At 50.3% G+C, this 6,192-nt stretch overlaps 1 protein-coding gene across 18 annotated transcripts in view; it reads right to left on the reverse strand.

Moving 5' to 3' along the window:
- Positions 1-5,111, reverse strand: part of Phf21a (PHD finger protein 21A) — a 165,807-nt gene extending 160,696 nt beyond the window's left edge. For 5 of the 18 annotated variants that reach the window (XM_050124349.1, XM_050124359.1, XM_050124353.1 and 2 more), the window contains exon 1: positions 2,367-3,322. The gene's annotated coding sequence lies outside the window, so the exon portion shown is untranslated. Of the gene's footprint in view, positions 1-2,366; positions 3,325-4,513 lie in introns of those variants that run through there. The other 13 variants (XM_050124346.1, XM_050124344.1, XM_050124347.1 and 10 more) reach the window with 7 other exon arrangements.
- Positions 5,112-6,192: the final 1,081 nt, after the last annotated feature.

A 6,192-nucleotide genomic window follows, 5' to 3' on the forward strand; every position in this document is an offset into this window, starting at 1 on the left:
CTTTTTTTTTTTTTTTAATGTTTTGCGTTTTCAAGACTGGGTTTCTGTTCTGGGACTCACTCTGTAGACCAGGCTGGCCTTGAACTCACAGAGATCGGCCTGTCTCTGCCTCCCTTAGTGCTGGGATTAAAGTCCTATGCCACCATCTCACAGGCATTCTTTTTTAAACAAAGCTTCAAAAGTGTAGCAGAGATTTGGGTAACAGTGCAATTTTTTTTTTTTTTTTTTTTGGTTTTTCGAGACAGGGTTTCTCTGTAGCTTTGAAGCCTGTCCTGGAACTAGCTCTTGTAGACCAGGCTGGTCTCGAACTCACAGAGATCCACCTACCTCTGCCTCCCAAGTGCTGGGATTAAAGGTGTGCACCACCACCGCTCGGCCAACAGGGCAATATTTTAAAAACAAAATACATAATATCTAGCATGTACTTTTAATGAATTAATTCCCTAACTGATAAGGAAGAACTTAGCATTTTAAAGCAGAATTTTGCTTGTATCTGAACCTGTTATCTAGCTCATCAACAATGTCTACATGGCTTCTGACAATGTACAAAGAACTTTCACATGTACTATTTAATTTGATCTTGCTGAAAAAAAAATACAATAGTAAATGTACAAAACTGAAAGCAGGTCCATCAAATTTTCTATGTGTTTCTAAGTTTCAAAACTTTGATACAAAACTTTACAAGCAATCACAGTAGCTTATTTTGACTCAATTCATCTAACACTAAGAATTTCAAAAGACCATGTACTGTGAATGCCAGGAAAATGTTAAAGTGGCTACTTTATCCTTCTGCAGGCATTGATAAAAGTTACTAATAGACAGGCCAACAAAGATATACTCCCACAGGTGTAACTTTTCTTCAAGTTTATTTTTCTTGAGACAAAGTCTTATAATATAGGCCAGGCTGCCATTGACTTTTAAAGTGCCCACTTAAAAGCCTACTAGGATTACAGGCCAAGTACTGGAATTACAGAGCACGCCACTTAATTTCACATAGTTTAAAAAAAAAATCAGTCTTTGAAGGCCAGCTTAAATATAGCAACTGTAGCAGGCGGTGGTGGCATGCCTTTAATCCCCAGCATTCAAGAGGCAGAGACAGGAGGATCTCTGTGAGTTCGAGGCCAGCCTGGTCTACAGAGTGAATTCCAGGACAGGCTACAGAGAAACCCTGTCTCAAAAAACAAAAACAACAAACAAACAAAACACCAAAATATATATTTATATTATATATAGCAACTGTATCTATAAACTTGAATGTCTAAGAAGGCATCTAGATTAGAATCACTGTCCATAGATTCAGGGAGAGGGAGGAAAAAACCCAAGAAAAATGATTCTTCCCCTACACAATATCCATTTTTTTCCAACAATGTCTGCATATCCTATTTATACTAATATCATACTTATAAGAACTAAAGACCTACATCATGCCACTTATTTTTGCTTACTGCAACTTGAAAAGATTTTTTTCAAATTATGTTTTACACTCCACACCTAACAGCACCTTACTCTTAACCCCAGCATCCACAATAATAAACTTATTCTGCATAGTATAATAGGCAGGTAAAAAGCCATTTCAAATAACAAAGGCTATTAATAGTATTTTAGAACAGACTTTTACTCCTGTTGTTCATAAGCTAAGGGACTTTCAGTAAGTAGCAAGACCCTTAAAATTAGAGATTGCCTTTGACTTTTGTAGCGCCTCCTACTGGATAGCACCAGAAATCTTCGTGTAAACACAAGGATGTTTCTGAAGCAGCTTCTTCCAGAAAACAGAAGAGGAACAAGCGTTGGCCAATGAAGGCCAAAGGAAATAAATAGCAGCCCATCCATGACTTACATCCCTGTAAAATAAAGTATGGCCCCAGCAGGTGTCTTTTCAGTGTGTTATTCTCCCAGCTCTATACGGATTTGCCTGAGTCTGAAGTCTGAGCACTTTAATAATGTGAAGCCAACTAAAATCTCAAGTTGAAAATGTCTTCAATAGCACTTAAGAAAAAAGAAAAGAGAAAGATTTTCAGAACAGGCAAGCACATAACGTTGGTCAAAAGGTGCACATTGTTGTGTCCGACATCGGAAGTCTCAAAGCCCCTGGGGTAGCTTCAGTCAGAGGCTTGTGCTTTCAAAATGTCCTGCACTATTCCCAGAATCTTCACGTTAAGGACGGCAGTACACATACTGAGGAGTTGAGTACTTAAAATTTAATAAACATGTACATTACTACACTCAACATTCTTCTCTGCCACCAAAACATGTCCTGAATTTTTTTAAAATGTACTCTAAGACATGTAAAATGGCCCTCAGTAAGCTAGAGTTAAGCTCACAACAGATACACAAGCGAAGAGAGAAGAAAATAGAAAGGAACTTACCGAAATTAAAAGGAGTAACAGTATTCCCAGGAAAATCTCAGTAAGGCTTTCCTACAAGGCTGTAAACCAAGTAGATGGTAAAACTTTGAAAAGGGGGAGGGGGCTGACCTATTTATTTCCACTGCCCCAATGCGAGACATGAAATGTAAACAAGGAACAAAAAGTAGCCTTACACTTCTTAGCCTCAATTTGAGCCCCCCCCCCGAAGAGGCCCTCAATAAAGCTACAGATGATGCTGAAGAGATCTCTGTAAAAGGCGATACCCCCCCCCACTTCATGCCCCCAAAAAGCCACCATAAAGAGTGTCTGCCAAAAGGCTTCCTTCCTAGAGTGCACAACTGCTTTAAAGGAAAAAGGGAGGAAAAAACCTTCAACCAGTGCAAATGAATCTGATTCTAACATTGAGCTATTAATTATTAATAAATAAATGCCCTTCCCTCTCTAACTTCCTCAGCTCAAGACTCTACATTCCTGATACTACCATCAAGCATAACTAGCATCCCAGTTATGGAGTAAAATCTTAGAAGTTAAAAAAAAAAAAAAAAAAGCCACAAAGTTCACTGTCAAGGCCAGTGCTGAGGCCCACACATGCCGAAATCTTAAAAATCACATTTGAGATTCTAGAAATCCACACTCCCGAAGACATCATTCAAAAACAACACAATGTGGACGTGCAGAGGGAGATCCTCTACTTCAAGACCTAAACAAAGAATATTTCAACATATGACCGGAATATGATGACACCGGATTCACCCATGAAAACAAAACCTGCCTACCATTAGCCGCCGTACCCTATCTCAACAACTAAACTACTTAGAAATCACTCCCAGCACATCTACACCCCACAATCGGCATGTGGCCTCCTCCCGGGGTGCAAGCCACAAGACAAAGTTGAAAGGAGACCTTTTTCGCCCGGTGCCCCAATGTCCACATCAAACCCCTCCCCTGCCAGGGCCACCTTGCAGCTACCCACCATTGCGAGCGTGGTCAAGAGAGGAGGAGGAGGTGGGGGGGGGGGAGAGAGAAAGAAATCCTAACAGCACCGCTCAGCAGAATAAAGAGAGCAGAGAGAGGATGACGAGAAGTGTTGGGAACTGCGTGCACCGCGGGGCTGGACCAAACGGAAAGAGTCCCACTCCGCGCGCCCCTCCCCCCGCGGCCCGGGGGGAGGGGCGGCCGCGGCCCCTCTCTGAGGGGCCTGTGAGTCCCCGGCCCGCGCGGGGTCCCGGGGCGGCGGGCCGGCGGCGACGGCGGGAGGGCCGCCCCGGGGTGAGGGGTGCAGGCGGACTCCACGGAATAACAAGTTGCCGAAGAAGAAGAATAAGCGGAATTTCCCCAACGCTGCTCCGGCCACCCAAGACAAATGCACCAACACACACTCACTCACACACACTCGGGCCCGGCAGCGTCAGCAGCCGCAGCTTTTTCTTTTTCTTTTTTTTTAAACCAGATCTCTCAGTCATCAAACAAGATGGTTTTCCAAAAAAAATTTTAAAAAATTTTAAATTAAATAACCATAATAAAAACTTCCCCCCGACAGCATCCCGGGGTGTGGGGGTGGGGAAGGGGCCCAGGCGGCCATCCCCCGGCCGCAGGCACTCGCGGGGGGGGGCTCGGCCCGCCCCCCCCCAGCTCGACCCCCTGCCGGGACGCTGTGTCGCCCCCCTCGCCGCCACCCCCGACGCGCCGCCCCTGTCACCCGCTCCGGCCCTGCACTCAGCGCCCAGGCTCCCGAGGCTGCTCATAAACTTACTTCCAATCTATCCTAGGGAGGGGTGGAGGGCAGAGGGGAGGAAGGGGGGAGACGAGGTATTCCCATTGTCTTTTTTTTTTCCTGGGGGGGGGGAGGAATAGGAAAAGGGCACGCAGGGGGCCGCCCCGAAGGGGAAGTTATTGCTGAAATCTCAAGTTGACTGAGGGGTCCTGACGAGAACACCCCCTTTCCCTCCTCCCTCCCACACACCCCTCCCCTCCCCCTACCTCCCCCCACAACAAACTCCAAGCAAGCAGCCCCTGCTCCTTCCCAGAGACAAACACCAGAGACAAGACAGAGGGAGGGGGGAGGGAAGGGAAATAGAGCTACTCAAGAAAAAAAAAGAGAGAGGAGAGTGAGGAAAAGAGAGAATGGAAAAGCTGGGATACTGCACCCTCCTGCTGCTGGCTGGCTGTCCCCCCTGGCAGCTGGAGGCAGGAACTCTGAGCAGGAGAAGCAGGAGGAGGAGGAGGAGGGAACTCTTCTTCATGGGGAGGGAGGGAAGAGGCTGGAGCTGCTGCTGCTGCTTCTGCTGCTGCTCTGGGCCTCTCGCACTTTTTAGATATTAGTGTGTTAAGATGGTAGGTTGTTCCCTTCTCCCTCCTCCTCCTCCTCTCCGCTCTCACTCACTCACTCTCTCTCCTCTCTCTCTCTCTCTCTCTCTCTCTCTCTCTCTCTCTCTCTCTCTCTCTCTCTCTCTCTCTCTCTCTCTCTGTCTCTCTCTCTCTGGGCTGTTTCTTTCCTCCTCTTCCCCAGGCAAGGGGGGGTGGGGAGGAGGGGGTGGGGGGGAGGAACTGGAGCCTCCTCCTCCTCCAGGAGAGACACACACAGGCCCCCGGACCGGAATGGGGAGGGAGGAATCAGAGCAGCAGGAGAGAAACTGTGGGAGACAAACAAGCCCAACTCTTCATCCTCCTCCTCCTCCTCTCAGCAGCAGCAGCAAGCACCACCAGCCCATTCACCACCCGGCCCCGGGCCGCAGCACCTCCGCCGCCTCAGCCCGGGGATCCCTCCGCCCAGGCCCAGACACACTCGCCCGCGCGGGAGCCCGCCGCGCGGCCCCGCCGGCCCGCCGCCGCCGCCGTGCGCGCCCCCGCCGCTCCCGAGAGCCGGGCGAGAGGGACTGGGGCTGGGGAAGCGGGGACGAGGGAGAACGGGCAGGCGGGCGGGGGCCGGGCGGAGCTGGACCGCGCCGGGCCCCGGCCGCCCCGCGCCCCTGCGTGTGAGCCCGTGGCTGGCGGGAGGCGCGGGGGACCCCACGGGGGCACGGGGCGGCGGCGGGGGCCCGCGGCGGCGCTCGGGCGGGCGGACTACTTGACGTGTCGGTGCGGCGAATTTATTTCACTTTGCCTAAGGAACGGGGTGTGCTGCGGCACCCATTGCCTAGGGAAAAAACCCGGATGTAAAGTGAGTGAAACTAAACTAGAGTGAAGTAGGGCAGCAGCAGCCAAACTCCGGTGCAGCGGCGGCGGCGCTGGGGCCGAGCGGCCGCCAAACTCCCGGCCCGTCGCCGCGCCGCAGCCCGGCCAGGCCCGAGCCCCGGTCCCCTCCCGCCGTCGGGAGCTGCTAGGGGGCTCCCGAGCAGCCCCAACTCCCACCAGTGCAACAGCAGTTTGCAGGGGTGGGGGTGGAAAGAAGGCAGAAGCGAGGAGGAAGCACTGCAATGGGGGAGCGAGTGGTCCAGGCAACAGGAGAAGATGCAAGCTCAAGTCGAATGCAACATGCAATCCCCGGCCACCCCGCCCCCTTTGCAAATAACTACCCTTGAACCACTTTATTAGCCGCGCGGAGTCCCACACTAGCTCCGGGGAGGGGCGGGGGACGGGGTTCTTCGCTCACCTTTATTTATTGCTGCTTTCTGCCCCCCTCTCCATGTTTTTTATTCCTAAGTTCTTTTGTTCTAAGGGGGATGATGGCATTTACTTTTCTGCTTTGTGTAGCAGGGCAGTCACTGGGAATCGGCCACGTATAATCCGGCGGTTTGTCATATTTTATTAGTGAAAGTATTTTATGCCTGGTCCACCTCCAAGGACTGTAACATGGAGAACTGCAGGGGGTGGGCGACATCAGAAG

Source organism: Alexandromys fortis, unplaced genomic scaffold (assembly GCF_014885135.2).
Source record: "Alexandromys fortis isolate MF-2015 unplaced genomic scaffold, M_Fortis_MF-2015_v1.1 scaffold_222, whole genome shotgun sequence".
NCBI lineage: Eukaryota > Metazoa > Chordata > Mammalia > Rodentia > Cricetidae > Alexandromys > Alexandromys fortis.